Source organism: Microtus pennsylvanicus, chromosome 5 (assembly GCF_037038515.1).
Source record: "Microtus pennsylvanicus isolate mMicPen1 chromosome 5, mMicPen1.hap1, whole genome shotgun sequence".
NCBI lineage: Eukaryota > Metazoa > Chordata > Mammalia > Rodentia > Cricetidae > Microtus > Microtus pennsylvanicus.
The window spans coordinates 90,722,051-90,733,688 of record NC_134583.1 but is presented as its reverse complement, the minus strand read 5'-3'; positions in this window follow the sequence as shown (position 1 = coordinate 90,733,688).

Sequence of the window (11,638 nt, the reverse complement as noted above, 5' to 3'; positions counted from 1 at the left end):
TCACAAAAGTTCAAAAGAATGGATAATAAAAAAAGATTATTTATTTGAGGGGAAAAACTTACAGATTACCATCCCAAACAACAGTCCTCTTGTCACAAACAGAAAACAGAGTCTAGCAGCCAGAACAGGAGCTGGAAGCAAGAGAAAGAGAGTGCATGGTTCTACCTGCTTTTTAAAGTATAAGAGACCATGCCCCAATGTTACAGAATGTCGCCCACATGGACAGCTGTATCCACATAAACCTGACAGAGCTTGGGAAGAAATTCTAGACAGAAAAGAATAGAGTAAAGCATGGCTTCTTGGTAGCAGCAATTTCTTGGGTCTTCTCTGTTTGCAAGAGGCAAGCAAGTGCTCTCATCTAAGAGGGGCTTCCTGACTCAGCTTTAGCTGTAAAGCCTTGCAGCTCTTTTAAGAGGTCCTGCCAAGAACACTTAAATAGTGTTGATAAAAAGCTGAATACATGCTTTTCGGTTTTTAGCCATAGCAGGAAAAAAGCTGTACCAGCTTTCTGGGCTGTCCTTCCAGGGCAAACTCTGACTCTTTCAGGCAGGTGGTCAGACTATGAAGCATCTGAGTGTGGTTTGTGAGCATACTGCTGCAGCTTGCTTGCTGGCAGGGACCTTGAAACACCATAGAGTTGTGACAATAAACATGGCTTAGCAAATTAAAGACTCATGTGGTCAGAAAAAGAGAGAGATATACAGTAAAGAGAGATTCAAAGATTAAAAGACCTCTAAATGGTTTACTGTGTGTTAAAAATATAAGTAGGTTTGGGAGAGAAAAGAAAAGGGTTAAAGTCCTGAAAGAAAGAAAGAAAGAAAGAAAGAAAGAAAGAAAGAAAGAAAGAAAGAAAGAGAGTAGTTGGGTGTTGTGGTGCATACCTTTAATCCCAGCACTGGGAAGGCAGAGACAGACAGATCTCTGTGAGTTCAAGGACAGCCTGGTCTATAGAATGAGTTCCAGGACAAAGATACACAGAAACCTCATCTCAAAAAGCCAAAAATTAAAAATAAAAGAAATAGCGTTTAAAATAAAGCCACATGGAGATGGAAAACTCACAGGGAATCTGGATACTGTATGCTATTGTGCTCTCTTTGAATTGTTTGAATGCTGAGGAAGGAGCAACAGCTGTTAAAAGATATTTGCTTATAAATGCTGCTGAGTCAATCCAAGATAGGTATTTTGAAAATACCTTGACTTCAAAGTTGAAGTCAAGAGGTATGTTACTTTGGAGAGGAGATTTTGCTTTTGTTTCCACAGGAAATGAGAGGCTGTGGATTCATTCTGAGTTAAGAAAAATCAGGTTTGATCAAGGAAGACCACCTGAGAAATCTCTGGTAAGAACAGATGGCCCGGATGTCTGAGTTCTACATCCAGAACTGATTAAAGACTGCTGCCTGAGATGATCAAGACTCACAGGATACTCCAGTCAGGACTTGATCATAATTCAAAATTTTCTCTAGGTCCCCATAAGATTATCAGCACCCCCAACCAGCAGAAAGTAGCCTAGAATACTATATCACATTGTCAAATAATGGACTGTGGATATTTTCCTTCGTTTAAAAAAAGAGGGGGAAATGGTGCAGGAGAATTGTCTGTTTTCTGTCAATTCCAATTATAAAAATGAAAATAGACCGATATCTATCACCATGCACAAAACTCAAGTCCAAATGGATCAAAGACCTCAACATAAAATCAGACACACTGAACCTTATAGAAGAGAAAGTGGGAAGTACATTTGAATGCATTTGCACAGGAGATCACTTCCTAAATATAACCCCAGCAGCACAGACACTGAGAGAAACAATTAATAAATGGGACTTACTGAAACTGAAAAGCAAAGGACATGGTCAACAAGACAAAATGACAGCCTACAGAATGGGAAAAGATCTTCACTAACCCCACATCAGACAGAGGTCTGATCTCTAAAAATATACAAAGAACTCAAGAAATTGGTCATCAAAAGAACAAATAATCCAATTTAAAAAATGGAGTACAGACCTAAACAGAGAACTCTCAACAGAGGAATCTAAAATGTCTAAAAGATACTTAAGGAAATGTTCAACATCCTTAGTCATCAGAGAAATGCAAACCAAAAGAGCTCTGAGATTCCATCTTACTCCTGTAAAAATGGCCAAGATAAAAAAAAAAAACACTGACAACTTATGCTGGAGAGGTTATGGGGAGAAAGGGAACACTTCTGCATTGCTGGTGGGAATGCAAGCTGTCACAACCTCTTTGGATGTTGGTGTGGCAATTTTTCAGAAATTTAGGAAGCAACCTTCCTCAAGACCCAGAAATACCACTTTTGGGTATATATCCAAAGGATGCTCAATTGTGCCACAAGAACATGTGCTCAACTATGTTTATAGCAGCATTGTTTGTCATAGTCCGAACCTGGAAACAACCTAAATGCCCCTTGACTGAAGAATGGATAAGAAACATTTACACAATGGAGTATTACACAGCAGAAAAAAATAACGACATCTTGAATTTTGCATGAAAATGGATAGATCTAGAAAATATTATTTTGAGTGAGGTAACCCAGACACAGAAAGACAATTATCACATGTACTCACTCATAGGTGGTTTTTAAACATAAAGCAAAGAAAACCAACCTACAAACCACAATTTCAGAGACCTTAGACAACAATGAGGACACTAAGAGAGACTTACATAGATCTAATCTACATGGGAAGTAGAAAAAGACAAGATCTCCTAAGTAAATTGGGAGCATGGGGACCTTGTGGGAGAATTGAAGGGGGGGATATGCAGAGAGGGGAGCAGAGAAAAATCTAGGGCTCAATAAAGAATAAAAAATTGAAATAAATTTAACTTAAAAAATAGAAACCTGGCACTAGAGAATTTCCCATGACTCCACAAGGATGACCCCAGCTAAGACTCTAAGCAATAATGCCGGAACTGGCCTTGCCCTGTAGTGAGATTGATGACTATCTTAAATGTCACCATAGAACCTTCATCCAGAAACTGATGGAAGCAGAGGCAGAGAATCACTACAGCTCATTAGGTTGGGCTCCCAAAGTCCAGTCAAAGAGTGAGAGGAGTGAGAATATGAGCAAAGAGGTCAAGACTGTGATGAGGATACCCACTAAAACAGCTTACCTGATCTAACAAACTCTGGCAGGGCAGGTAAGGAACCAATATAGGACCAATCTAGGCCCTTAGAATATGGGTGACAAGTGTATAGCTGGAGCACACTTAGAGACCACTGGCAGTGGGACCAGGATTAATCTCTACTGCTTGTTCTGACTTTTTGTAACTCATTTTCTTTGGGGGGATACCTTGCTCAGCTTACATATAGTAGAGAGGGCTTTGGTTCTTCCTCAAAGCAATGTGCCTTACCCTCTCTGAGGAGTAGACGGGGATGGAGGGGGGAAGGTGGAGGAAATGGGAGGAGGGAAGGGAGAAAGAACTGGAATTGGTGTGTAAAATAAAAAAGAGAGATTTTTTAATGAAATAAAAATATGAAAAAATAGCATATAAAAAAACAAAAAGAAAAAGAAAGCAAAAACCTGAATAGGTATCAATGGTGTGGTGTACATATTTTAGTATTTTTAGAAATCTGCCAGATTTCATTCCTTTGAGTACCCTTTGGGTTACTTCCTGCAGGTAGTGGTGTTTGGTTGTACAAATAACAAGTAGGACACCTCCTTATAATTTCCTTCATTTGTTGTCATGTAATGGAAAAGTCCTTTTTTAAAACCTTTGTTGTTGATATTATTTTTTATGAAGTTCTGAGGCCTTCAGCACATTTTCAATAGATAATTGATTGATTTCTGCATTACCTTGTGCTGGTAGATATGGCAGACACATATGGGATGAGATGTGTTTACATATATATATATATATGGGGTAATGCCAATTTCTGATTATATCTTATACCTAAATAAATAATAAAGTCAATTATATATCTTCTGCTATAAATTAAGTGGTTTCAATATTTAAAACATATTGTGAATCAGCAACTATGTTGAGAGGTTACTTAAAATCTCTTAGTACCATTAGAATAGCATATAATACTGACTTGAAGAATTCCAAGGGATGGTAGATTCTCCAATATATTGAGCATCTAGATGCTCCTGTACCAGATGTTCTAAGTCAGCAGTTTTTCATGTGTTAAAGGACATTGATTGACTGATATAGGCTTTTTAATTAACAGTTGGTGACTGTTGTAAGGAGGCTGCTTGTTTGTTTCCTGGCTTCCCAGACTCCCAAAATAACCACACAGAAACTGTATTAATTAAATCACTGCTTGATCCATTAGCTCTAACTTCATATTGGCTAACTCTTACATCTTAATTTAACCCGTTTCTAGTAATCTGTATATCACCACATGGCAGTGGCTTACTGGGTGAAGTTCCTGCATCTGTCTCCAGTCAAGGCTACATGGATTCTCCTAAATTCTGCCTTCTTTCTCCCAGCATTCAGTTTAGCTTTCTCTGCCTACCTAAGTTTTGCCCTTTCAACAGGCCAAGGCAGTTTCTTTATTCACCAATTGTATTCATAGCATACAGAAGGGAAATCTACATCAGGTGAGTTTTTTTTATAATACCTTATGATATCCTTTCCAGAAACATGAATTGGTTTATGGCCTGTTTCTGAGCCTTCAGGATTGTTAATCTGTATATCCCCTTGTTGTAATATATCACAACCCCATATATGCACTGCTATTTTAACCACATATGCCCTCAGCCTTCATCTCTGTCCTTCTCTGTCACTATGCATTCAACCCATCTCTTTCTTTGTTTTACCAGAGATAGGGTTCCAATTCCTAGGAAATGAACATCTGCCTCCTGGACAGGCCAATTCAGATGGCAAGATTCTGGAGTAATAATAGTTACATCTGCACATGTGTCTAGCAATCCTTCAATTGTAATATTATTTATTTATTCTCTCTATTTTGGTCTTTGATCATTTATAAACATCTGACAAAATATACATTTTCTATTGGAATTTTTGATTCATCCTCCATGGTTATTCTATCATGCAGATCAGTATGGATTTTTACAATAGGCACTGGATTTTCTAATTTTCCTGGGGAGGCATGTCTTCCATATTGAGTGGGAATGACTAGACCACTTTCAACCTGGGGGGTCTGTGAGAGGCCCCCCAAAGGAGTTTTCCAATGGTAATGTGTTACCTTTTGGTCTCTTTTTGAACTACATTTATTGGTCAAATGTTGGCCTTTGCTGCATCTTCTGCATTATCTAGAAGGTTGGGGCCTTCTATTTGTGTCATTCCCAGAAGAAATGTTATTTCTAGGAATGTCCAGTCTACAATACCTTTTCAGAGGCTCTATTCTACCATAATTAAGACATTTGGTATTTTGATGTCTCTTCATACCTTTGGAAATCATTTCTTCTACCCAGGCCTCAGTGTTATAGTCAAAGGACTCAACATTGACTGTGTGTAGGATCCATTAGTCCATTGGTAATTATCTGAGCTTTAAGGATCCAAATATCTTTTTGCATTCTAAATTAGCATTTTCAAAGTCAGAATTTCAATGAGTACTCATCTAGTTTCTGGATCTGCTACCCCTATTTGTACAGATTTATTTAATCTTTGCAAAAATGCACTAAATGGTTCTCTTGGGCTTTGTATAAACTTAGTACATGATTCAATTCTTTTTCCTAGTTCTTGAATCTTGCGCAAGCAGTCAAGGTTGCTATACAACATAAGGACAAGCTATGTTCATTGTATATAGCTTCACTATCCAAATGAGCACAACATCCCTCACCAAGAATTTGACCTTGGGAGGCCTCAAAACCTCTGACTCTACCTTGATGTTCAAGTGCTTTAGCTTCTTCTCTCCAATAGCATTCCCACTGTAGCTATGGAACATGGTCTAATACAGCTGAGACTAATTGAAGCCAATCATGTGGAGTAACCTTATTTCTTGAAGCCCACATCTTTACCAATTGCCTCACATATAGTAGATGCAGTCCATAAGATGCTACTGCTTCCTTAGTATCTTTTGGACTTTTCATACGTATAGGTTACCATTTATATTCTGTATGTCCTTTTACTATTTGTTGGCTTTTCAGAAAAAGTAATAGGATAAGTAACTAAAATTCTTGGTAAGTCATCTCTGACTTTGAGAGATACTGGTGAAGTTATGTCTTTACTCTTGTCTTTAGTTGTTTCCTTGCTTATCAGTTCTAGAAAGTTCTTCAGTGGTTTCAAATCTGCATATCACTGTCTTTTGTAGAGTGTGAATTTCTTGATCTGTGAATATTTCTAACAATTTCATCAATAAATTAACATCTGATTTTCATCATGTACATATGATTCCAAGTCTTTAAGTTTTTCCATTAATGATATCATCTCATCCTTAGAGATTATTTGGATGGCATGTAGATTGCCTTCCAGGAGTAATGTTTTATCTGCTAACTTATTATAACTTTCAGTACCATTCTGTAAGGTTTAATAACCTATTGTCATGGAGTGAATTTTGATAATTATGGTTATCATTTTCAATGGTATGAATCCTTTCAGCCAACTTCTCATTACTAGTCTGAAAAGTCTGTATCATTTTAAAAGTTTATCATTCTTAACTCTGTTATCAAACCACTTATTTAAGTACATAATATGAAATTACAATCTAATAACAGCTATGGCTAAGAATGTATATGTCCCAGGGAAGTAATGTACCTCTTCTAGAATTTCCTCCATAGTAGAAATGAAAAGGTTTTTAATTCCTGAATGGTGATATTGTCTGCCATTACCAGATGACTCACTTCCATTAAAATTCTGGTTCAGATGAGAATTTTAAGACTGAAAACAATATGGGCCAGCAGGTGTCATAGTTATACCACTAATAGAGCAGCCCAGAGACACTGAAACTCTGGTCCCAGTGTTACTAACTTGTGGATTTTTTTTAAGCAGAAATCAAAACCAAACTGAACGGATTTTTGTTAAAGAGATACCAGTCAGGGCAGCTCTGCAGCAGGTACACAGGACAGGCCATGGGAGTCACAGGAAGCTGTGGTAGCTGCCTGCGAGCCACACATGGAGTTGGCAGCAAGCCACAGGCACTGAGGGAGCCACAGGAAGCTTCTAGGGGGCCACAAGCAGCTATGTGGATGCTGTGCAGGGTGACAGCAAGTCAAGGTGCCACAGGAAGTCACGGGTGTATGGGCAGGGTAGGAGAGAAAACTAAGCTGGGGTAAATGGGAACTGGGAGCTCTAGTTTTTCTCCTGAACACAGAGGGCTAGGTTTGGATCAAGCTCTGGCCTATGCCAGTAACAACAAAAAGCCTCAGGCAAATGGTTTTGGGGTTTTTTTGTGTGAATTCATACCTCAAGCATTGGGCACCAAATGTAGCATAATTAATAAAAACCCAAAGACAGATATTGGGGTTCAATGTGAAGGTCAGAAAAACAAAACAGCTAGCCACTGGCTCTTACCTCTACCTCAGTCCAAAAATGGTGATACTGCCTCCAGGAATCCCCAGAATGAGACTGTGTCTGAGAACTGTTGAAGGAACAGAACAAACTCCATTTAAAGAAAGAACTCCATTTTAGACAGGACCTAACTAAGCGGGTGAATGCAGCCCAGCAAAGTCACAAATATTCCCAAGAAACTGTGCCTGCCCTGGTCAAAGTGATCCGGGAGTCATTGGAATTGCTAATAATGTTGGGGCAGCCCTGTCTCCCCTCGTTATGATCCTCACGATGATCCTCTGCCTTCCTACCCTGGATCATCTTTGGAGACTTCTCCTTCCTTGGTGGCCCTGTCTCTCTTCTCCTTCCTGAGTCCAAGAATCAGTCTCTGCCTGTGGAAAACGAGTGAGTAACCACTCTATCTCCCACCTATGGGGACTTGTGTATCAATGGTCTTTGGTGGCAAAAGCAAAATAGCAGCCAGACATCTAGGCTTTTTCCCATTTGGTCACTGAGCTTGGCATAGGAGTCTTTCCTATATCCCTTCATAAGGTAGATTCAAATCTGCTTGTATTTCTCTAGACACAAAGATCAGCTCTACTAGGATGCACTAGGAGATTTGTTGCCTTTATGCAAAACACATGAAGTATATTGTTATCATTATACATACGTAACATATTTATGTATGCAGAAGCCAGAGAAGGGTATTAGATATTTGGACTCATATTTTTCCCATTCTAAGGATTTTACTAATGAGCCTGGAGATGAGATGGAGACCAAAGAGAACCAGTGAGACTCCTGGTCAACAATAAATAAATGGGACCTCCCCGAACTAGAGAAGCTTCTGTAAAGCAAAGAACACAGTCAATAAGACAATGTGGGTAACAGTTGTATGGCTGGGGCAGACTGAGGGGCCACTGCAAGTGGCACCAGGATTTATCCCTACTGCTTATTGTGGCTTTTTGGAACCCATTCTCTCTTGATGGATACCTTGCTCAGCATAGATATAGTAGGGAGGGCTTTGGTCCTTCCTCAAATCAATGTACCTTCAGTGGATGGAAAGGTGGAGAGAATGGAAGGAGGAGAGAGAGTGGGAACTGGGATCGGTATGTGAAATGGAAAAGATAGTTTGTTTTCTTTAAAAAAAAAAAGAGAAATAAAAGGAGCAAACTGAGAAAGGAAAACTACTTGAGGAGAAAGGGGGTACCAGAAAGTGGAATAGAGCTGAATCTGTGTTCAAGGAGATAGACAGACTAAACATTGAATGAACAGAGTAGTAACATCCAGGCAAAATCCTACCCAGCTAAGATTCCAATTTGTGAAAAGGAATTAAAGAAAAACTTAGAAATACATAAGGTGGTGCACGTCTTTAATACCAGCATTGGGAATACAGAGGCTGGTAGGTCTCTGAGTTTGAGGTCAGCCTGATCTAGAAATCCTGTTTCAGGTCAGTCAGGCATAGGCAATAAAAGATAGAAAGCTAGTAAAGATGTAATTGAATGGGGGCGAGCATGTCCCAGCTCCCATATGCAGCAGAACTTGGCAGCTTTGACCACATGGTTTGGGGATCTTGTCATGACAGAGACTGTACTAGAATATTTTGAGATTTCTATTGCAAATGGAATTAATCCAAAAATCTTCAATCTAGCATCAGACAGATTCTTCAGACAAGGGCAAGAGACAGTCACTTTCTTCACCAAAACATTACAGGAATGATTTCTAAGCAACACACTCAAATTCGTCTCTGAAACCTCACAACATTTCCAAACAGCAGCAGCACCATTTGCTTCCTTACTCCTACTAGCATGGTCCATTAGGCAGTGTTTAAATAATTCCACTACTTTCTTAACAGAAGTCCATATTACTCCAAGAAGAAGAAGAAGAAGAAGAAGAAGAAGAAGAAGAAGAAGAAGAAGAAGAAGAAGAAGAAGAAGAAGAAGAAGAAGAAGAAGCAAAGAAGTCAGGCCTATCACAACAATACCCCCAGTCCCTAGTACCAACCTCTGCTTGGTTGTGCTTTTTTTTTTTTTTTTTGATTTTTCGAGACAGGGTTTCTCCATAGCTTTTGGTTCCTGTCCTGGAACTAGCTCTTGTAGACCAGGCTGGCCTCGAACTCACAGAGATCCGCCTGCCTCTGCCTCCCGAGTGCTGGGATTATTGGTTGTGCTTTTATTGGGTGGTGTGTTTACACTGTTAGGGGTTCAGCCCATTATTATCATCATGGGGAGCATGGAGGTGTACAGGCAGACTTGGTGTTGAAGCTGAGAATGCCAGATCTTGCAGGCAACAGGAAGTCAACTGAATGTCACACTGAGTAAAGTCAGAAAAAAGACCTCAAAGACCCCCACAGTGACACACTTCCTCAAATAAAGCCACACTTTCTTATAATGCCACTCCCTTTGGGGGCCATTTTCTTTCAAACCACAACAGTATCTGAATCAGCAGTTAAGGAAATAAAGACCTCCACTGACTCTGTCCTAATATGTTTCTTTTCCCCTGAGGAAAACAGAGCCAGAAGGAGTTCCTGGCAATCATCCCAGGTCAGGCTATAGGTGCAGAGGACAGATGCCAGAGGAAAGTTAAGGGTTTGAGTTTGTCAGAAAAGAGGAAAGGGCATTCCAGTCATACAGATCTGAAGTAGAAAAGGGGGCACAGATTAGAAAAGGGTAGATCCCTACCCCTAAGTATATGCCTACTCCACTTCCAGGAAGGTGTGGGGTCTCTCACAGAGAAAGACAGAGGCCAGGACTGACTCTGAGTCCAGAGCATGGTAGGTGCTCAACCAGAACCAAAAGTGGCCAAGGAAGTGTGGGTGGTGTGAGGAAGTGGGATGTCCCCAGAAGATGGGATTCTGATGGTGACAGAGGGCGAGGGGAAGGAGATAGTGGTGTAGATCCAGGGGAGGGAGTGGGGGTAGTAGGGATGGAGTAGAGGGCAGAAGTGTATAGAGTTTAGTGGGAAAGGATGGAGGGGTCTGAGGTTGGAAAGAGGAGAATGAAACTGGAGACGATTAGCCTGAGGATGAGAGATGTGAACGTAGCTTTTGGGAAAGGCAAGAGAAGCCGACAGATAGCCCTAGACTTCCAAAGTGGCAGGACAGGTGGCAAGAGGTGAGTGATAGGGAGGTTTTAGAAACCCAAACAGTAGGATAATCCCTAAAAGTGCAAATCATAAGCCTAGCTAATGAGTTTTGAACAAATTTCCAACCATTTATCAATATAAGGGAACTGATCGGAGTGCACCAGGGTTGTTGTAACCTTGACCCAGACTGCCTTTGAAAGAGTACATCCTTTTTTTTTTTTGTGAGCAAACCCCCATAGTCTTGCCCAAAGCTTTGGGAGAAAAAAATTTAATTACATAATTCTTTATTGATTCTTTGGGAACTTCACATCTTGTACCCTAATCCTGCTCACTTTCCAGTCCCTCCATATCTGTTCCTCACCCTGAAGCATCCCTGCTAAAGAAATCCCCCCAGAATTAATTAAAAACAATAATTACCACTCCCCTCCATCTTTCTCTCTAACACCTTGTCATCCATCCTAGGGCCATTTGGAACTGTGGTGTGTCACACGATGTGGTAGCTTGAAAGGAAATGCCCCCCAAAGGGAATGGCACTATTAGGAGGTGTGGCCCTGTTGGTGTAGATATAATCTTGTTGGAGGAAGTACGTCACTGTGGAGGCAAGCTTTGAAGTCTCATATGTGCTCAAGGTATTGTCCAATGTCTCAGTCGGCTTCCTTCTCCCTGCATATCAAGATGTAACAGCTCCTGCCACACCAGCTCTTCCTACATGCCACCGTGTCACACCATGATTTTATTGGATTAAACCTCTGAAAATGTAAGTTCTCCCCAGTTAAATGTTTCCTTATATAAGAGTTGCCTTGGTCATGGTATCTCTTCACAGCAATAGAAATCCAGAGACTCACAGTATACCCTGTTGTCCAGTCAGCCCCACCCACAAACGTTCATTGCAATGAGTCATTGGTCTTGATCAAGGCTCTGGCACACCATCATCACTGGACCCTCACCAAAACTCCTCCTTTTGTTGCCCCCAAATTATGAAGATCCTGTAGCTATGGTTCTGCAGGACCACTCCTTCATATGCTCCAGAAGGTCATAGAAGTGAGAGATGCTAGGGTTTGCAAACCCAAGGCCCAGGATGTGGATCTTGATAGTAGCTGAGCCTTTCAGTCTGGAATTCTGGGACAGTCTCCTCAGGTGAGGGAGGGTCAGC